This window comes from Pezoporus flaviventris, unplaced genomic scaffold (assembly GCF_033815535.1).
Source record: "Pezoporus flaviventris isolate CSIRO_AGI_PZ_B2104156 unplaced genomic scaffold, CSIRO_AGI_Pfla_v1 ptg000078l, whole genome shotgun sequence".
NCBI classification, from domain to species: domain Eukaryota; kingdom Metazoa; phylum Chordata; class Aves; order Psittaciformes; family Psittacidae; genus Pezoporus; species Pezoporus flaviventris.
Window position 1 is genome coordinate 9,905,203 of NW_026892626.1, and position 22,023 is coordinate 9,927,225.

Genomic DNA, 22,023 nt, shown 5'->3' on the forward strand with positions numbered 1-22,023 from the left:
TTTTCTTATGATCCCCGCTGCTAGTGTGTTACTCTAAAACACTGTTATGCTGCTATTCCCTCTTTAGACATTACTATGAATGGCAATGAATCTGTGGAGAAGCCTGGCACCAGAAGGTCAAAGTGACAGAAGGGATTTTACAAAGTCACTGATGCTTTGATTTGTGTCTTCTAACAAGGCAGCATCATTGATTTCCATTCTCACTGATCTTTGGGAGACAGCCAAGGCAATGGTACTTGCATACTGAAGATGAGTGTTTATTCAGAACACACACTTCCAAAGTCCCTTAGTGACTGCATAAATATTTCTACCTTTGTCTTCTACTGGTCTTTCTCTGGGGAAAACTTTTGACTGTTCTGTTATTTGTTTCAACAAGCCTACTACATCTTTTTTATGTACTTCACTTTGGAGCCAAGCCTTTGCAAGTTTAAACTGGCAAGGAAAGATCACACGAAGATTGTTATACACAGAAGCATTATAAAGTGATATAAAAATACAGAGCACCTAATAAAATACCCATGCATGATGTAGAACTAGAAACACACAGTAGTAATGAAGACTTGTTTTGTTACTTAAAATAGCATAAGAGCATCAGTTTGTGTCAGTGAAGGTGCTGGGGGAGAATGCACGTGTGAGTGTGGGCAAAAGAATGTCACACTTGGAGGAGGAGGAAGTGAAAGGGCAGTCACCATCTCCAGCTGGTACAGCTGCAGCACGTTGCTGGCTGAGGTGATGCCTTCAGCCTCAGCACACCACTTCCTTGTCCTGTCCTACCAGCTGCACCTTTCCTGACCTGCATGTCGTTGCTCTTCCGGCCTGTTCCCTCCTTGCAAACACTGTCAGTGAGTGCCAGGTGACTCAAAGTTGCTGTGCTTTCAAGGGGCCTTAATATTTTTGGGGTCAGGGAGGGCATAAACACATGGTCTAATGTATAATTAAGGTAGAAATTAAGTGTATGCTTATATGTGTTGATATTTCTTTCAGTGTTACTGAAAGCCACATTCACTTCTGAATCCAGTTTCCATAGAAAGCTGCTTACTTTTGACCTTGAAATAGATGAGTGTCAAAACCAACTTCTTATATCCCAACGTGTTTTAGGTTGCTGGGGGCTGCTCAAATGTAGGAGCTGAGACCAGGAAGGGAATGGATTTACTCTGAGAAGTGGAAGTAAATCTGGGTATCACAGCTGAAGGTCAGGACACGACTTTGATTTGTAGGACTGTATTTCTATATTTCTCTTTAGGTGAAATGGTCAAAAGTATTCAGATTAAGAAGTTGTTAGTTTATATCCAGACAAAGAAGTTAGCAGTTTGAGCTTGGGCCACAGTCTTAGCACCAAGTGTCTCTGTTTTCTTTGCTGTGAAACAGCACTGTATAACAAATAATAGCAGCTTTAACATTTTGCTGACTTGAAGAGGATGTTAATATAGTTAGTAAAGAATCGCCATGTCTGCAGAAGTTTCCCCACATGATTTTTTTCTCTTCCTTTTTCTTCGGGGACAGATGGGACTGAGGCATAGTACTGCATTTGAGATGTGTTGAGTAGACTGGTGAACAGCTTCTCTGCTTTGGTGGTTTCCTGCACAATCCTGGGATGAATAAGTTCATTTGAGAGTTTCTCTCCACTGCCCTCTGGTTTCCTGTCTCGACTCTGGTTTGGTTGGTGTTTTGAATGTTGGCATTTCAGACCCATGCTGTGTATTGAAAGGGGACTATATTCTGGAGGCCTTCTCATGAATTTTTCATGCTGCTTCCCCTCCTTTCCTCAGTCTTCCAATCAGCTGTACAACTCTTGAAAATTTTCCAGGTATGGCTGCAAGTTATCCTCTAAAGAGAGAATGGGTACTCTTCCAGCCAGCTCAGCTTCAGCAGTTCTCTCTGAATTCCCCTATGAAAATGTATTTTGGAGTTTGTTGAAGTGAACAGAGGGAAAGCATTTACTTGAGTGCCACACAAGTGTTTTAGGCTGATACTTTTCCAAGGAAAAGACAGTTTCTGCAAACAGAATAATTTTTGCACAGCTCCCTCACATTGTTCTTCTCTTTTAGAGGCATATTAAACTACTTTGTTCAAACTGGACCTGTCAAATTGCGCTACTTGTGTTAGTCAAACAGCAGTATATTGGGGAATGGTCTGATTTGTTTATACCTAGCTGTGCTGGTACAGTGTGTCAAAAGATGATGCAGTCAGATAGTTCCTGTTCTCCCTGTTCTTTTTCTGTGAGTGGGATTATATAGCTCACAAACAACTGTTCTTTAGCTCTTCTCATGTTAAATGGTGTGTGACAAGCGTGAATCATGTCATGTATAAATCTGGTGCAGCAGATTAACAACTATTTAATCAGCTGTGTTCGAGGGAGTAGGATGTGGCAAATATATTTGCACTGTGTTGCAAAATGATACTCATCTATGGTGAAACCAAGATACTTGGTCTTTATTGAAAAAAATATTTTGAAAACAAGCCTCCCATTTCCTATCTCTAGATCTCACTGTGTGCTAATGCCAAAACCAGATACCCTTGAGCGTCCTCAAGGTGCTTGATAAGGTCATGCTGTCAGGATTCTTTTAGAGGTTTCCAGGTATGTGAAATTACCACACAGAGGAGAGCTGAGTGTAATTTGGAGAGAAGGAGGAAAACAGAGAATGAAAGCTGTTTTCAGCTGCTGAGATAGTTGTATATTATATCTGAAACAGCTGTGACTGTTTTTATCATGATTTCAGAAGTTACCTCCATCCATCAGATTGTGGCTGTTTGCATTATGCACTCCCTATCCTTCATTTCACAGAAACACCAGGAGTCAGATGGAACGGCTTCAGCAGCAGTTAGTCCAGAGATAAATTTTGCCCCAGTTATTCATTCCCTCAGAGCAATAGAGTTCGTTATCACCTTTGGGTTAAAGAGATCGTTATCGATTTCCTTCCAAAGCTGTAGCTGTTAGAAGTTGTGTGGTCAGATACTAGGGAGCCTCTGAGGCTTACTGGTACGAGACCACGGAGTATTGCAGCTGGCAGAAGCAATGGGGCCCTGTGGAGCATGAACTGGGGCTGAGTAAATCTGTGCAGCAGTTGCAGTTATTACTGTGCCCTTACCTGCGAGAGGTGAACCCTGCCATGTGTTTCCCTTCTGCCAGTATGAATGTGCTCAGGGCTCGCCCCCAGAGCCACTGTCTGAGGGGGGCTGCGATAAGCCTGTGGCACGCAGATGTGTACCCTTGTGTCTGTGTGGTAAGCGGTTGGTTTTCTAACACTTGGAGGCCAGTAGCATTTTTTCTAAGCTTATGGCAATAATAATAATAAAACCCCAATTTTGCTTTTCAGAATATAGACTGCCAGTTTTTCTTGTGTTATTACAAGCTGAAATATGTATTTGATTTTTGCTGTGCAGTTTCCAGAAGGTGCTTTCACTGTGATAGGTTGTTGCGAGTGTAGCTGGTGGCTTTCAGCCTCCCCTTAAGTGCTGGGTGCAGCTCCCAGGTGCTAATGAGGTGTGAAACTTGGAGATTGCTGAAATAACAGAGGCACTCAGAAGCCAAACTGCAAACCCGCATGCGTATACACCATGCGAGGAGGATTCCAGCTAAAAAGTTACCTTAGCCAAGGGGCGAGACCAGTCCAGGGAGGATTACATTGCAAAGAGCCAGCGTGAAAGATGCTTTGAAGGCATCTTCCTATGGAACACAAGTGCTCTCTCAAGTTGAAGTAAATATTGATACTTGAGTACAGGCAGCAATGTGCTTGTCATAATACAGCAAACCCATACAGCTTCTTCATGCCCTTCTGTAATTAGGGGGTACCCTTCCTGCAGCATTTTGGCTGCATGCTTCTTACCCGTGTCAGCCTCTTGTCTCTGAGAGCAGCTCGGATGCGGTTTGCTCCCAGACAAAATTTGAATTCTAACAGTAGTGCCTTTAAAGAGACCAGGGGAGAAGACTGCTTGTTGTTGTCCTCTCTACCAATTAATTTCTTTTAGGAGCTAGCTCTTTTTAGAACCAAAATATCCTACCCTGGAGAGCATCATTTAAGGAACAAAAATTGCCATATTAAAAGGTATTTATTATCCTGTGACTCCTTTCTCTGAGATGAATGTCTGGCTTAATTCAAGAAAAGGCTCAGAACTGAGGGTCATGGTGTGCCATTCTTTTGTGGGTGTTGCACTCCACGATGAAGTGGCCACTTTGAACAGCAAAAACATACTCTTGGTGCGTTTCTTGCAAGTGCCTGGCAAGATGCCTTTGTCACAGGTGCAAGTCAAGTAACTTCATTGCCTATAGACTCTCTTAAGTAATTGTGTGCTCAGTTGTTTGACCTTTAGTTACTTCTGTTCAACCCAGAAATTTCAAACTATAAGCCTCAGCTGTGGTGCCAAGAGAGACTCAGGTGTGTGATCTGCCCTTGAAGCCTGCAGGCAGGAGAGAGGCTGTCTGGAGGCATACTGCTGCTGGAAAACTCATGCACCTTTTACCTGGTTCTTGCCTGGGAACCATCCCTGCTTGGATCCAGAGCACAAGTATGGCAGCAGCGGCAACAGGACAGGTTGCCTAATTATGCATCTGAAAAACGAGATCATTGCCTTTGCAGATAAGTGAGTGTTTTGCCCTTTGTGCATGGACTTGATCAGCTCTGCTTCACTGGGGACTGCACAGCTTGATTTCACCTGCATGCCATGTAGTCACCATCTCTCAGTAAGAGTAGGTAAGAACTGAAAACTTAAAGGTGTTTTATCCACTACTAAAAACAAGAACACTCCCTGCATTATTTGTTAGAGTATCATGTGGAACAGAATCATTAATAATTGGGAAACTTTTTGAAAATAATATGACTAAAAACAATACTCTGAATCTTTTGTGTCTCTGGTGTGGGGTATGTTTGGGATTAGTTTCTGAGTCTTGTTATAAGTTAGGAACTTGGGGATTTTTCCAGTTTTAGTGAATATTCATGAAAAAAAAAACATAAATTCAGGTATCTTGGAGCCTGTAGAAAAAAATGTCTTGCAGTTTTTGAGAGATGATTGTGATTGGTAACACCATAAACATAAAATCATGCTGTGAAGATGAAGTCGAGTTCCAGGGTACTTGCTTTTCAAAATGCAGATAAATGTTTTTTTCTTCTAACTCATTAGTTTGTGGGCTAAGGAGGGGGCATGCCATTTCATAAGGTGCTGAAGTGAGTAAAGAGCTGAAATGCCTATGGGATATATGGCCACTGGGGAAAATGCCACAATTTCTTGTGGTGACTGTGCTCACTTTAACTGAGGATTTTGCATTCTGCTGTCAAAGTGAAGAGGAAACCCGTGTGTTTTGAACTTGAAAATGGAAGTAGAATTCGTGGGCTTACCTCTGAAATGCAGTCCTCATAGAAACATCCAATGCAACCAAATTGCTGAGCCACTATTGGCTAATAATTAGAAACACTGATTTGGGGCAAAGATAAACCCAGAAACACAGGGGCTAGAATTGTCTCTATTGTTAAATTGCACAAGAAAGAGAATTTAGGTCTATTTTAGGAGAACCCATCTTTCAAATGGATTGGCTGAGTACACCTGCTCTCTTGGGAGCCTTATGGTCCCCAGCTAAGATCTTAAGAAGATTGTAATACTTCCCAGCAGGAGCTGATTTGCCAGTGTCCTTTTAATTTGCACAGCATTCAAAATGCTTACCAGCAATAGCTAATCTTTTGTGAAGCCTCTGATGGAAAGAGGACTGTAAAATTTAGTTCTGTGCTTGCCAATTTTTACTTTATGGGGCAACTTGGTAGAAGGAAAGATACATAAATTATGTTAATTGTAATCAATTGCCATCAGAACCAAATGGTTCATTATGACCCTGTCCTGCTGTACGGTAAAGCTATTGTATGCTGTCGTGCTCTGTACTTCCAGGAACATCACAGAGCAGGGAAATTATTGATTATTCCAGAATAATGGTAACTGGGCTAAAGGATAAACGAATTAGTACTTGATAGCATGAGGTCCGGCTGATTGCTTAAATAAAGCTCTATTGCAGAACTGTTCTGATAGCAAATAGAGAATTATTCCAACAAGGAGAAATATTCTGAGACTAATGGAATCCCTGGGTATCTGTTGCTATTCTTTAAGTGAAATACATCAGGAGTTGTTCCAATAAATATATCTAGAAATAAAGAAGTACTTCATATCTCACAGACCACAAACACAATACGTATTTGTGGCAGTTGCAATACTGCAGTGAGGGGCTGTTAAGAGTTTTATAGCTGTTTCCTTCCTCCTCTGCATTTCTTGCTGTTGGAACAGCAGGATAGGAATTCACGTATCATTTTCTAGTCAAATGTTTGGTAGCTCCCTGTTCAATGTCTCCTAGGCTAGCATTTGAGAGCATGCTTAAACTACAAGCACCCACTTAAGTGCAGCTGACTTCAGGGAGACTTCCCCTTGGAGTCCCACTGTGTATCACATATTTCTTACCTATAACCAAATTTCCTTTCCAGTAGTTTAAAATGCGTTTATCTCTGGAGCCCTTTTACATACAGCGGAGTGCATCATCTAGTGAGTAATTCACTGTGTCTGCCCTGACTGAGGTGAAGCAGTGGTGTTTTATCCTGGCTGAGGAGGTGACTTGTATTAATATGAGCAGTGAGTAAAATGCAGGCTGGGTTGCCAGTGTGATCCGTGCGTGGTTCTGGAAGTTTGTGCAGTAGACAGAACACAAAGCTATAGGCAGGTGACCAGTGTCTGGTGGTACCCCTTGTGTGGCATTTTCTGTGCAGCATTTCTTGAGTGACAGCTGGGGTGCATTTTGCTTTGGGATTGGTTTGAAATGATACTGAAATGTTGGGTCTGTTTCTATTTCATTTCATTTTCTATAACAGGTAAATGCAACTGAAAAGGCTAAAGCTTTTGTAGTGCTGCTTTGTTGTTTTTTTTCCCCACCCCCTGTAATTTTCAGTTCCTCTGGTTGCGCTGGGATTAGACCTCAGTGGCATAAATAGCTCTTATGCAGCAAAGTGCTTCAAAGTGATAATTCCATTTTTTAAGCAGTGAAGTGTAGCACAGAAAATAAAAATACACAAATAATTGCTTAAAACCAGACAATAACTGGATAAATATAGACATACACAGCTGTGTTTTGTGTAGAGCATTTTCCAGATCTAGTTACAATAATTCTGTAGCCAGGGCGACTTCGAAGTGGCTACATCCACTTTCATTTAACACACTGAGCTTTTCTGGGTTTGTAATTAGCCAGTCCTTCAAGTACTGGAGAGCACAGCACAAGGAGAACCTACTTCTGAAACAGTTGTTCTCGATTTACAGAAGTAGGATGAATTCTGCGGAAGGTTCTTTTGCTGCCGCACAGATCACTTGTTCTTTTGCACATTAACCTTCCTCCTCTGACTGCCTTGTTTTACAGTCTTGTTGACGTAGCTTTGCAGTCCCTGTAGGTTTGCCTCATTGTCAGAGTTTACTGGTATCGCTACAAGAGGAATTAACTGGGCTGTAGGCTGGCAATAAAAGCATATTAGTAGCTGGTAAATCCAATGGAGGTAACATCTGTATTACATGCTCCTGTGCGTTTCTGATAGGGAAAATGACTGCAACTGGATTGGTTGCAGTGCAGAAGCCAAAGCAAGAATTAAAAGAAAAAGACACAAATGTTTCGTTGTCCTGACCTAAATAGTGTTCAGTGCTGCAGTTGGTGAGGATGCTGAGGCAGTGGGCTAGTGGGTGACAGTCAGTTGGTTGTTGCCCCAGAGCTGGACATCTGTGAAGTGATGGAATTTGATTGAAAACACTTTTCCATGGGCAATGAGGAAGTAAGCTAATTATCTTCAATTATTTGAAATATTCCCTATATTTGCTCTTCAGGAAAAAGAAACCAAAATTGTGACTTGCTGGTCTGAACACTTTATTAATACTGGTGGGAACTTTGTGTTCAATGTAATTTCTGTGTCTGAAAATCTTGTGCTGACCCAGGCCTAACAGGGTGTTTTGGCTGTGGAAACAGCATTGCCCCATGCACACGAGCTGCTCTCCCTCCACTTCAGCACTTTTTTGTGGCATCCCAGTCATGGTGACAGGGGTGGCCCTGGCCATGAACCATTGTGTCCACTCACACAGACAGCCTTGCACTCCTTTATCTGTTCTGTTTTGACTGCATCCAGCCATGGCAAGCTATGCATTCAATACGGTTATATGACGATTCTAAGCATTTGGAAGCTGCATCCAGTGCTGGGCAGAGCATCTGAATTCGAGGCTTGCCTTTCAAGGCTAAAGCCAGACCCTGTATTATTGCCTAAGCTCTGTGTATTGTGTGCGTGTGGATAGCTGACAGCCTCAGAACAGGATTAGCAAGACCTGTCATGCAGTGAAAATCCCGAGGATGTGAGATTTCTGAAGCTCACACCACCACAGCCCTCAGGCAGAGCTGTGATGTGCCCTCTCCGGCTGTTCAGCCTTCGCAGCCTGTCACCCCGAAGCGTTGCTGATGTCCATCCTCAGAGCAAAACAAACCCAAAGACAACATCCTGCCAAGGATTGCTTCTCTCTGTGAAAGGTGTGGGATTTCCCCCATGGGGAGCAGTTGCCCCAGAGGGACCCTCTCCTGAGGCAGGGTGTAACCCCTCTGTACTGGCATCCCAGGGTGCCCCAGTCATGCTACCCTGCACTGCCCAAGCGAGGTGGTCGGACTTTGGAGAGTGCAGGCTATGCTGTCCATCATGGGAAGACATATACCTGCTCTTTGTTGCAGAACTGCTTCTCTATTTTCATCAACACATAGAATCAGCTAGGTTGGAAAAAACCTTTAAGATCATCAAGTCCAAATGTTACCTCAGGGCTGCAAGTCACATTTTATACCTGCTGCTTAACTGGAGAAAAAAATCTGCCATTTCCAGATTCAAATCCAAGATGAAAATGGTGTCTGGGGAGCCTGTGGTGCTGGCTTCTGTTAGGTAGGAAGTGCCAGGAGCTGGCATTCGTAATGGGTTAATAATTTGTATGCGTTACAACAAAGCTAAAGTTGAAGAGGAACTTCCAAGAGGGGTTGTGCTACAGCAGGTTGGTAAGTTCCTGGCTCTTGAAGAGTCAGCTTTAAAACAATTATAGCCCTAAATAGATTTTTTTATTGCTGTTTATGTGCAATATAATTTATTATACATATCATTCCATGGCTTCAGAATTTTTATGATTATGCCTTTGTTCCTGTGTCTTTTGGCATTTAATTGAACTTTATCCTATGTTCTGAATGTTCCCTAATGTTTGTAATTGCTTGTAATATGTCTTCTAATGTTTGAGTTTCAATACAGCAAATAAAACATTTTAAATAAATGCCGATAATAAAATCATGATATTAGAAAAGTAGTGCTATATAATATATATATAGTGCTAATAAAATGACAATTCATTATTTGGAAATTACCCAGATGTTAATTTGGTTGTGGCCTTCAACAGTGTCTGGTCTCTTAGTAGGCAGGAAACATGCATGTTTGATTGCTGCTTCTGGCAGCTCAGCTTTGAACTTTTTTGAACTGTCAAAGTGTCTTACAAAGGTCAAAAAGTCAGTCTTTATAATAGTTAAAAAAAGAAAAAGGGCAAAAAAAGAGCAGAAGGCAATTTAAATAACAAATCAATGAAGCTTTATCAGTAAGTGCCAGATCAGGCTCAATGAAGCTTTATCAGTAAGTGCTAGATCAGGCTCATAAGGCCTGCTGCCTTTTCCTGTGAAAGCGCGGAAGTGTGGCAGAAGTGGAGTAAATGGAGGTTGTTGCCTTTTCGTTGTAGGCATCCAGCTGATGATATTAGAAAAGTAGTGCTCTATAATACATATATATATAGTGCCTATAAAATCACAATTCATAATTTGCAAATTACCCAGATGCTAATTTGGCTGTGGCCTTCAACAGCCTCTGGTCTCTTAGTAGGCAGGAGACATGCATGTTTGATTGCTGCTTCTCTCGTTCATCGTTTGAATAGCTTTTTAACCCAGCCTTTCAAAACTGACACATAAAGTTGTTGATGTTTTTTTATCTTTATTTTTAAATTCTGATGTGTAGCCTAAATTAAAGCACACCCAGGTCTGCTCCAGTCATCCTGTATCACCTTGTGCAGGAGCCTGGGCCATGGGGTGTTGGTGGTGTGCAAGTGCTGTTACTGTCAGGGGTTTGAACATTTGTGTGGAAGATTAAGCATCGTATAACTTGGCCATTCATAAGGGGATGGTTTAGTTCAGCTTGGTGGGGTGTGTTTAAAGAGGTACCTGATAGCTTGCAGGTTGTACTGCATAGGAGGAGCTGCACTGGCTGGGGAGATCTGCAGGTTTCGGTGAGTGGGTGTTTGCTGGTCCCGGCTCCTGCAGGTTTACTGCTAGAGGCTGTGGATCCTGGCACAGCTTCCTTCACCTGAGGCAAACTGGAGGGCTTGGAAAGTCCAAAAGCTTTGAAGAAACTGAAACTCAGGTGAAACTCTTGTTCAGGATTATACTCCACAGTAGTGACCATGAGGAACTCTTTCATATGTGTTTGAGCCACCTATGTATTTAACTAAGCAGCTGGCCCTGTCTCCATGGAAAGCAGAGGTTTCTGGTGTATCGCTGCTTCTTGTGATACCAGGAGGTGGAGGTCCAGGTCGAGTCCATCACCTGTAGGTTACCTCAAGTGACAGCAAAATTTGGAGTAACTTCTGTGGGTTAGCCTGTGCGGTGCCTGTGGATCTGAGGGAGTGCAGGCCTCATTCATGTTAAAGACATTTATGCATTTTTGTCTGGATATGTACTATATAAAAAAATCTTTAAATATAAATTTCCCACTCTTTTGTACTAACATTGCTGGTTTTGGTAAATTCTGTTTCCAGCTTACAAGCAACAGTTTTTCGTTCTATATCAAACACCATGATACACATACTGGTTTGGAAGCTGTTCCTTTTACTGTGCTGTGAAAGAAGTTAGTAAAGACCTGTTTTATTTTACTTTGACATGGAGTGTAAAAGTGTGGATCGTGGCAGATCCACAGGTCTATGCCACTTTTGACCATTACCTGAAAATTGACTCTGAAGGCCATGACATTAAAATATGAGAGTGTTATTTCAAATTGCGTTTACTCCAGAGTGAATTAGGAGGCTTTGGCATAGTGCCTGGTGTACACTAGGCTTGCCAGCAGAGGAAGGAACTGTTAGTTCAAGGTGAATTCTTGCCCTGTTTCAGTTTGAATGACTTTCCATGGTAGACAGTCCTATATCTTGGGTTCATCTTTTCAACTCCAGAATTAGTTTGTGCATATTCAAAAGCATGATTTTCTTGAAGACACTCCTGAAACAGTCACTGAGCCTGTTTGCTCCCTCATTCCCAGCTGTGTTGCTGGGTGCAACCAGAAATGCAAGGATAAAATATTGGTGTCATCTGGGAGATGTTCTCCATTGGCAGAGTGTCTTGGCTGGCAATTTTCATACTGTGTTGGGATCATTAACATCCCCCCCCCCCCCCCCAAGATCTTAGCAGGTCATGAAAATACAGTGTTAGCAAGCTGTGGAACGTCATCCTGAGAAATCCAATCTGTAGAGGGTCAACAGAGCTTGCCACTTGGCCGAGAGGGAGGTTTGCTGTCTGGCAGGGATGTGCTGTTCCTAAAAGAATGTTTATTGTTTTCTCAAGTGTCCATGTCCCTCTTCAGACCTTACTGCTCTCCCTTGTCACCTCCTGACATAACTGTTGTGGTTCTGACAACATTTGCTTTCTCTCCTAGGTTTCATGTTCTTAATTAGGTTTAAACTTTGTTTGATGTTTTCCATTATCTGAATGTTTTTCAGACTGAGATTTTTTTTTTTTTTTTGCGTAATGCCTGTCTTCCCTCTGTGGCAGTTATTTTGTTTTCCCTAGGTAAATGTGCTGGCTGGAATAGAACGCTTTCCTGGTGTCCTTATTTCTGTTATTTCCATTATTGTCTTTCTTTGTGATATCGTATGTATCTGAATAACTAAGTGTTTTGACATCTGAAACAATAGTGGGGGCTAAATTCTGTCAGTGCTGTTTGCTTGAAAAATGTGGTATTTTTCAGATTCAAAATTATAGGACTTAGGCTGAAATGAGACTTGTAGCTTGGCTTTCTAGTTATGAAACTGTTGTTTTCCCTAGATATTTTGAAACCATGAATAACTCTATCTTTCTGCAGGGGAAAATAACTTACAGTGCTGGGTAATAGCCCTTACTCAATAAAACACAAGAAGGCTTGCAAGTTAGGCAGTTGCATCAGTGTGAACACTCACATGCTTTGAATTGAAGATGTTGTTTGTTTCCTTGAGTCTGGCCATTAGTGCCAAAACATTTGCTTATAATTTCAGTGAATTGGCTTTTGCTGTCCTAATAGACATTTTAATTATTTATTGGCAGCAGTGCTAAAAAGGAGTGAGTTTCAAAGATGCGTGCACTTAAAGTTGACACATGAACAAGTGCATTTAAAATGCCTGCTTCACCATTAAGTAGGGAAGATGGATCCATTAGGCTGGTCACAATCGTAGGAGTGTAAATGCTGTGCAGAGATGTACAGTGAAATGCCTAAAAATGCTGAAGGATGTTTGCCAGGGTGCTTAAAGGCATCCAGCTCTCACTGGTCTTGAATGAGAGACCTGTAGAGCTGAGTAGGAAAAACGTCTGTTAGCAGTTACAAGTTTTAGGGATTTGAAGTGGTTTTTCACTTCACTTCAAAACAAAACCAGATCTTTTGATATTTTTATAAAAGGTGAGCAAGAGATACTCCTTAAACACAGTGCTACGTTACATACGCACATACCAGAGAAGACCTGGAGGTTCAGGCATTCTCCTTGCTGACCTGCTGTGGAGCAGGAGACTGTGTGAATAATGGCAGTCACCAGGTAGTATGCATTTCAGAGAGGTCTTTTCTTTACCAGCCTTCAAAGCAAAATGGAAATGCCATCCTATTGACAGAGAGAAGTAGCATGTGTGCTGCAAGCTCCTGGTCTTAAGCATCTGTATACCCCCTCAAATTATTTGGGAAAAAAAAAGAAAAATTAGAGGAGGAGTCTTCTGTCTCCTAGTTGTCATGGTTTTGCCATAAACCTCAACAAAAGATTGAATGTCTGCCTAAAGGACCAGCCTGCCTTAGCCTGTGAAATATCCCAAGCGCTTGTTTCACTGCGGAGCAGAGCTCTGGCTCAGAGGCTGGGCACTAGAACAGAAGTGGTAGGTGGCATCTCTGTAAATGCATGTGCCAGGTAGTGTGACCAATAGCCAGAGGCAAAGTCTTACATTACAGGTTTAATTAAAGAGTCACGGGGAATATGCATCATCTGAACATTGTAACGCTCAGCAGGAACTTCGAGTCAAAGCCAAAGGATAATAAGAATTAAACCACATTTTAACCATGTACATTACAAGGATTTATATTCTTTGCTGGAGTTGAATAATGCATTAGTGTAGTGCCCTAACTGTTGTTACATATGACCTTATAAAATGTTGTGATCCTTTCAAGCATTTATTATTAAGTAAAAACCCAAGTATTTTTCCCAGCTATCCTGCTTTCATAGTTTTTTCAAGTTTAAAATTGATGTTGGAACATAGCCTGGAAAGAGCAATTGTACTAGCTTCATTATTTTTAGGGAAATTTGCATAGCTTACTGCTACACAGGTATATAAAGACATAATGGTACAAGATGTAAAAGGATTGCTGTGAAGTGCTTTGCTTTTCTTTGCCAAAATTTCATTTAAGCGTGAGATACCATCTCGGGGATTGAGAACAAACCTGTAATTTCAGAGAAAAATATGAAAGTTGCTTTTTTAGTTTAAATTTCTTTATGGGTTACTAGAGACTAACAAAAAGTAGGAAAAAACAAAGAGCTTAAAATAAAGAATATCTTGTGTCTATGTAATAAAACAAGAAAGTGGGCAAAAAGGCATCATCACTGTCATTATCAATCACCATTTGATCAGGTAGAGCAGAGATGCAGTCACAAAGCTCTTGCAGTATCTTCTTCAGGATCACACTGTGAGTCTCCAGTGAGGTCACGAAGTTGGTTTATCTTAGGCTTTTTGGTTCTATTCTCTTGCTGTTATTTGACAGCCCCTTCTTGTAGCCCTTTGTAAGGGTGATGTCTGCTGCTGTTACTGATTGCTGCTGTTGATTTTGAGGCAGTGCAGGGTGCTAAAATAGTTTTTGACTTTTATCTTAGGTAAATGAGTTTAAAGAAATGGAGCTAAATGCAAAGAATGATTCTGGCTCTGGCAATGAAGAGAATAAAAGGTGACAGTTCAGGATGACTGGTGGTGAAGTCTCAGTCAAGTGTCTCAGGTCTCCAGAGTTCAGGGTGTGAAAATCCTGTGTGGGCTTTGAAAATGTCACCAGATTGATACACTAAGCTGAGGCAGGGCTGTGATTGTTCAGGTGTGTACCTGCCTACCTCTGCAAAAGGAATTGACACTTGGATGAAAGAGAGCTGTGCTGGCAGACAGTAGAGCTGCATGGTCCCAGGCTTGTCTCCTAGCAGCAGAAGGTGAAGAAGGGTTCTTAGGAGATGCTGCCACCTGTCACTGTGATGATATTTTCATGACAAAAGCCAACACAATGTTAGGAACACTTGTGTGCCAAAGCCCTTTGTTTCTTGAGCATCTGAGTGTTTCCTCCTAGGTAGAACTGTGCTAGCTGGACTTTTTCCACAGGACCTTTACTGTAATTGTACTTTTCTTCTAATTAACTCTGGGCCAACCTTCCAGACTGTTCCCATGACACGTGGCTGAAGCAGGACTGCTGCGTAATCTGTAAGACCATGTGTAGGTAGAAGACGTGTATTTCTCCTTTCTTTGGTCTCTAATGATTCTTTCCTAGCAGATTTTCTGCCCTGTAGCCTGAAGTTTCAAATGTTTACCCAAAACCCTGTAAGGGCCTCATCTTAGAAACCTTTCCCTTCATTACGTGCTTTCCTCTGGATCATTGACAACAGCACCCTGTCCCTTAAGCACCTTTCTTTAATGTAGATGTTGCTGGTGCTAGGTGCTGTCTCCCTGCTTTTTAGCATTATTTGATGTTGTTTATTAAGTATATTTATGTAATATATAATGCTAAAAGTAGTTGTGAAGGAATGTGGTGCTCTTTCTGGTTTACAGTCTTGGTGTGGCTGTGTTGTACCAGTATCGGCTTCATATGAGGTGTGTCCAGGTAGTGGAATGAGTGAAAAGGAGTTAATACTGATGTTTCTCCACAAAGCTACATAATACAAAGCTTCTTGGCATTCGTTTCAAAATCTTAGCAGGATCCCCTTGTTATTTAAGAAAATATAAAGTACTTTGTCCAGAGAGCACAAACTTTCAGGCAAATTTCTAAACGCAGAACAAGTTTAAGACTTAGTATTTGTGCAGCGTCCTTCATGTCTTATTATTTGAGTTTGTTTGTTTTCACTGTTCTTGTGTGGCTCAGAATTATACAGACAAGTGCTAGGCAAGATTAAGCATTGTTTTTATTATCATAATTAGAAAGTAAAGCTGTGTAAATCTGCACTTTCATGTAGGTGATGCTGTGGTCTGAGTATGAGAATGGGATGGGCTGACTGCTGTGTTGTAACTGGTATCTTAAAGCAGGCAGAGTACCAGGTAATCTTGGACAAGGTGTGATGCTACTTACATTTTTGCCCTAACTGGATAGCTGGAAATCTGTTGTGAACTTCTAGCTGTCATGAAAGAGCTGCTATTTGTGCCGGCTTACCAGCCCTCCAGGGTCTCACTGGCAGGGGTTTGAGCCCTGTCTTACTCTTTAGCAACGAGCTGAGGTGTCATGGGGTGCATTTCCACAAGGGACTTCCAAATTTTTATGGTGGTGTTTAAATCTGAGCTCAGTTGCTTCTAGTGTTTACATGACATCTTAAACAATAATGCCTTCAGAAGGGGTGGTAATGGTTTGTGTGGCTCATCAGGCCCTCCAGGAACTAGTGTCCCACGCTCTGTGCAATAGATAGTAAACTGTGAAGCAACTGCAGCAAAGACTGTATTCCGAGCTTCAGCTAAAGAATTTGCTGTGCACTGTTTCTCTGCTCATGATTCAGTTTTAAAGGCCCTTTTAAGTGAAATTGGATACACTACAAAGTGTTGGTTTCATGTGTTTTATTTGCAGTTTAATCAGCGTGATCCAGCTGCCAGTGCAGTGGAAACCAGAGCTCGATTTTTAATTATCCCTGCTTTGCCTGAGTTAGGAATTCCCAATAGTGCTGTCTGAGGAAAGATGCCAAAACCCGCATTGTTCTTTAATTAGCTGTTGTAATTGTTTCAGTCTAATCTCCATGATTAGCAGCAGCATTAAATACAGCAGTAAGAATAGGCCTGCCCTCTTTGTGTTGCCCTAGTAAACACAATATTCTTACTTCTGGTAAGGGACATAATATAAAATCAATTAAAGCCAACTCCTGTTGATTGGAAAATGATAAAGAACAGATACCGTGAAGCGCAGATTGCTTTGTAAAGCTGGTTTATAACCATACTTCTGGAATGGCTTTATTGCCTGGTTTGGGGGAAAACAAAAAACCAGAATAACAACCTCTGTTGCAGGGAAGCCTTTGGAGATCTTGCAGAGACTCCATCCTGAGCCCTTGTACGAGCTTCAAAATAATCTTTGCTGTCACTAAGGTTAGTGCCAGTTTCCAGGAGTTTTCAGGAGGTCATACTTGCTACCACGCAAGGCAGGTGCTTGCCATAGTGTCAAATGTGAACAATTGTAGAATATTCCACTAAGAGGTGAGTTGTTATTGTAAATATATATATATGAGTTTTATTCTGAGGCTCAAAGGTGCTCTGCGGTGGTACATTTGTAGTGGGGAATCTTGCTTTGCAAGTAACATGTCTGCACAAGCATATGTGTTTGATCTGTTTCAGAACAGATTATGATATTTACACACATAAAGATACAGGAAAGCTGCTTTGTGAGATAGAAATACAAGTCCCATGCCTGCTTTGACGGTGTTGAGGTACCTGCTAAGGTACCAGTTACTACCTTTAAGTCCCTAAATACATTTGTAAATTGGCTTTAAGTATCATTGTATGTGGGAGAAGTAGGAATAATACTCTTGGAAAACGCAGACTTAAGGTAGGTCATGCAGTGTGCGTAAAATGAGCACTTCTTGAGAAATGTAATTGCTGTAGTAGTGATTGTAGTCACAGACTGTGGAAATGGGAATGTTTGGGCTGGTGCTATGTTTTTGTCAGGTAATTGATAGAACTTCTTACATCTTTTGATGACGTTAGAGCCCCTATGCTCAAGTGTCACAGGGAGGATTGGCAGCAGAAGTTGAGGTTTTGGATGTCAGAGTGCAGGTGTGCACAGATCTGGGAAAGACTTCCTCTGGGCATACATGCAGGAAGGCTCAGGGGCTTGAAGAGTTTCTTCTTGTGGAGGCCATATGAGAAAAGGAGATGTTACCCTCAGCAGGAGATGAGGGAAATTGGGGTTTTTTGCACCTAAACCCCAGATTTCCTGAGTCTAAATCCAATTCAGTTTAACCACTAAAGAAATTGGGCTTTTGTACTTGTCCAATGAGAAATAAACTCAACTAAAATCTAAATGTATTTGTTGGATTATTTCATTGGAGGGTACACTGTGTAAGGACAAAAGCTACCTAAGCGCTAAAACAGATGTTAAGTGATTGTGGAAGTCATTGTGCACGTGCTAAATGTTGCGAAGCTGGATATTGTAAAAATCTGGAACTGCTCATACCAAAGCACCAATTAAATAGGTTTGGCTTTATACTACTGTCTTACTCTTTCAGCTTGTAATACACATATGGAAGGAGAGAAGAAAAGTGCCTTTTTTTTTTTTTTTTCTTTTGTCTCCTCAGTTTATCTGTAATTTTCCAGTTTATAGACCTGATTAAAAGTAGGAGGACATAACTGTACGTAATCTCAGTGACCTTAAAAACACATGTAACCACATTTGCTCTATCAAAAGCAGCACTTGATAGATCCTGTTTACTGCCAATTTCACTATTTGCTTTGCAGTAACAATATTAAAATTGATCAGCTGAAGTAGGTCTGTACCTGGAAAGGAGTGAGAGTTAAATACTGCAGAGTGGTGACATGATCTCCCTTTACCATTTATCATCTAGGGTTTCTTGTATTTTCATAGTGGTGCAAAACCTCAGTCTGTTTAGGAACAACCCATGCTTGACTTTTACAGTACTGGCTAGTTTCCAGTCTGAAGATGATAAGCTACAACATGTGCAACCATTGCTGTTGTACAGAGGATTGTTTCTCCACCAAGCAGGTCATCTATCCCATTGAACTTCGCTGCTAACAGAATCCAGCTAACAACAGACTTCTGCTGCCGTTGTGTTTTATGAAGAGCTTAAGAAACCTGTTAATGAGCCAGAACGCCGCTAGCTCTTGTATAGTGCAGGCAGTGAAGGGATGCAGACTTGCACTGTAAGGAGATACTGAACAGTATAGGCTGCTTAAAGTATTAAAATGAAAGAGTTGAAGCAATATAAGATGGAAAAGATTGGAGAGTTCAGTCTGGTTTCTCTGCAGGAAGCAGTTTTTGCTTCCATCTGTTCAGGAGGAAGCTGAAGAAGGCATTAATTAGCTGACCATTTATATTTGTGCTGAGGTGTAACCCCATGAAGATTTCTTGAAATCTGTGTAAATAAGCTGGGCTAATTTTAGTGGTTCAACAGTTAAAACCGAGGGATTTTGGAATAGAAGAATTCTCAGATGGCAGCAAATGTGTGACCTGCTGCAGTAGTGGGGTTTCCAGAAATGATTTCTGCCAGTGTTTAGGAGTCAGGATGTCTTCCTGCCAGCTCTGCAACCACAGTAAATGGATCAAGCTTGGTTTATTTTCCTGTTTCTCTGCCATTTTGAATTCCCATAAAAGAAAACAAAGATTTAAGAAATTACATGGTAAATATATGAAGTATTCTGCACAAAAGCAGAGGGAACCTGCATTAATTACTCTGTTGCCTTCCTCCACTGCCAAAAAATCTGATTTTGCTATAAGTTGAAATGTTTGCAGCATTTTCTTAATATTTCAGGAAATATCTTTAAAAAAAGCCAACAAAAACACTGGGCAGATAGTAAGCTTAGTACCCCTCACACCACTGGGGTGAGTTGAAAATGGGCAGAGAATTTGAAGGTACAGAAAATGCAGCAGCAGCAGAGCTTTACATTAGTCCTTTCACCTTAGAGGTAAGCCAAAACACTCTTAATGGAAAGTACTGTTATTCCTTCTAAAGAGGAAATGTTTTTAACTATCGTGGTTTTAATTTTGACACACTTCACAGAATTTCTTTCATAAATAAACCTGAAATTTCTGATCAGAAGAAATAGAGAGCAGCAGAGTACTGTCAGCAATTAAGGGATCCTTGGCTTTTATAAATACTTAACCTCTCAGACACAGATACATTATATGGTAAACATAAATGTGCTCACTGTTACAAATGTACATTGATTCTGTACGTTCATATTCTGCAGAACAGTGGTAGAAACTGAAGCCAGAGTTACCAAAAAGAAATGAAATGAAGAGGCTGACAGGAATGTTTGTTGCTGACAGGAATGGTCTGGGCACAAGTGGGTTTGAGGGAATTGCACAGATTTGAGGCAGTGGGAGGCAAATGCTGCCACTCAACCCTTTTGCCAGTAGGTGCTCTGCAGTGTTTGTCTGAACCTCCCCAAGAAACACCTTGGGAATACCGTGGAGGGATGGACTGTTGCCACCTATAGGTTTTCAATATGTGTATATGAAGTTATGCAATTCTAATGTCTCTCAGGCTCACCATCAGTGCACCTAAACAGGATTGTAAAACCTGCTTTATGTTTGATGGTGTAAAATCACCTGCAGTGGTATTGCACTTGCATAATCCTGTCTTGTGGCCATTATTAAAGAAAATGTGTTTCCGAACATGGATTTAAATAACTAATTACCACACAAGCACTGATGGCATAAATGCTGCAGAGCTCCTCCTGCTGCTTTTCAGTAGTGGCCAGTCCGTTCTCGGGCTGAGGGGAGGAGGTACCATCCTTGCAGCAGCTCCAGCAGCCTTGCCAGTCACATGAGGAACTTCTCATTGCCTAATTTTGCATTTAGAAACAAGAGATACTCAGTAATTGGCTGCCTAGACTTTTTGCAATTGTTATTTTAAGATTTTTAGCTAGCAACGAAGAATATGAAACTTTCTGTTCTTTGCTTCTTGGGTTGCGCTGCAATTATGCCACTGATGTGCTCATTATAATTTGTCTCCAGTAATCCTTAGGGACTCCAGAGAGCTGCTTCCATTAGACTGTTATATTCAGGCTGTACCGACTGTATCAACTAGCAGAATTTCTCTTTAGAGATAAAAGTGCATTAGAATCGGAGTATATTTATTCTGAATCTCAAGTGTGCATATCTTGCTGTGAGACTTTCTGTGTAGCTGGCTAAAAATGTAATATTCTGTTTTCTGTTTAAACAGGCATCACTTTGCTCCTTGTTTAGTTGTGGGCTGCCATGAGCTGAGGGTGTGGAAGAGATGATTTCAATCAGCCCCAGAGCCAGGTCCTTTCCCAGCCAGGGCGCACCCCACCCCTTCCAGTACAGATAGCTCCTGCAGCTTTGAAATGCACAAGTCTTCCCAATTTGGCCTTAAACTGTAGGAATGTCTGTGGGGTTCTTGCTGGCAATGTCCTCTACAGTGCTTTGTCTCATAAAGTACCTCAAAAAGTTTGGTGTGTGATTGAGAAAAGCCACCGCCTTTGAAAGCCAGCACATAACCTAAAGTGACCGAGTTCTCTGCAGCTCTTGCCGCGTGAAGTGGTGTGGGAGCCTGTCAGGCCACTCAGCATAACCAGGAAAATGTTGATTTTCTTCTCTTTCTGTCACCATGACTGCCTGTAAAACAATTGAATGAAATAAACAGAAATCCATTGACTCCATCTGAGCATTTTTCTGGTTTAAACTCAATTCTTTATTGAGCAATAGAGCTTCTCTGATTTACTGGCTGAAGATCTGCCTTAACAGGGTTCTTTGCTTGACTTTTTTGCTTTGTTTTTTCTTTCCTGCACTTTTTACTGGTTTTGAAAAATAACTGCTGTGTGTGTATGAATTTCTGAATTATTGCAGGAACAGTCAAGAGATGTCGAAGGCTTCTCTGGGAAACGGCGGACAAGCTGCTTTTGAGAGAATTACATTGAAAATTACTGTGGAAGGGCTCACAGCAAGATTGTTTTCCTGCTGTCATAGGGGGCAGTAACAAAATGAGTGGTTGAGACCCACACTGGCTCCTAGGAGCTGGCATTTTGATCTCCTTCCACTCTCAACAAGGTGCCATCTGTGCGGAGGTGCTGAGGCAGGCTCAGAGCTGGGCACCTCCAGTGGCCACAGCCGGGCTCTACCCTCTCTGTGCTGGGTCTGGTCACTGAAAGCACCTCTGTGTTCTTGCACAGGCTCTTTTTGTCTAGAGACTATCCCAAGACATCCAAGGTTTGCCCAGGTCCTGCTTTGTAAGGCTGCACAGGGAGGATAACGATTGCACCACGCAGCTACCACCACCGGGCTGCAGCTGCAGACAGGGAGCTCTTTCAGCAGCTGTGTGACAGTCAAGTTATTCTTTCAGAGGAAACAGGACTCCAAAAAAGATCTCCACAGTACATCTGCGGAAGAATTCCTTTTCTATACTTAAATAAATAAAAATAGCAGTGAACATCATTTTTTAATCAAGTCGAAAAGTGACTGTACCAAAGGACACCTTTTTGGTGCCTGGGTCGCCGCTAGGACTAAGTGATGTTTCTTTTAACTCTGAAAATATTTGCATTGATCTGTTCCATGTTTGTACTTCAGCCATTTAGTGACATACCAGATCTTAAAATCCTAAAATCCTGATGGGTCTCTTGCCTCCTTTGCTATCACATTATGGTGGTTACAGTTTGCCTCTTGTCTCAAGTGACACACAATATCAGGTCTGTCTCTGCTCAAAATATCAATTGCAAAGTGTATTTTGAAACAAATTCGAAAGAAGGAGTGAGGTAAAATTGCCAGACTGGTTAACTGGAGGATATAGCAGTGAGCTCTTATTTTATAGCCTGCAGGGACTCAGTATGAAAGT

The 22,023-nt window shown here is 41.5% G+C and overlaps 1 protein-coding gene across 5 annotated transcripts in view; it reads left to right on the forward strand.

The window, feature by feature from the left end:
- The window catches only part of XYLT1 (xylosyltransferase 1), a 192,751-nt gene that overhangs the window by 53,203 nt on the left and 117,525 nt on the right, over positions 1-22,023 (forward strand). Inside the window, exon 1 of one of the 5 annotated variants that reach the window (XM_061474262.1) lies at positions 4,400-4,691. The exons of 3 other annotated variants lie outside the window; for them this stretch is intronic. The gene's annotated coding sequence lies outside the window, so the exon portion shown is untranslated. Of the gene's footprint in view, positions 1-4,399; positions 4,692-6,103; positions 6,517-22,023 lie in introns of those variants that run through there. One more of the 5 variants, XM_061474263.1, reaches the window with a different exon arrangement.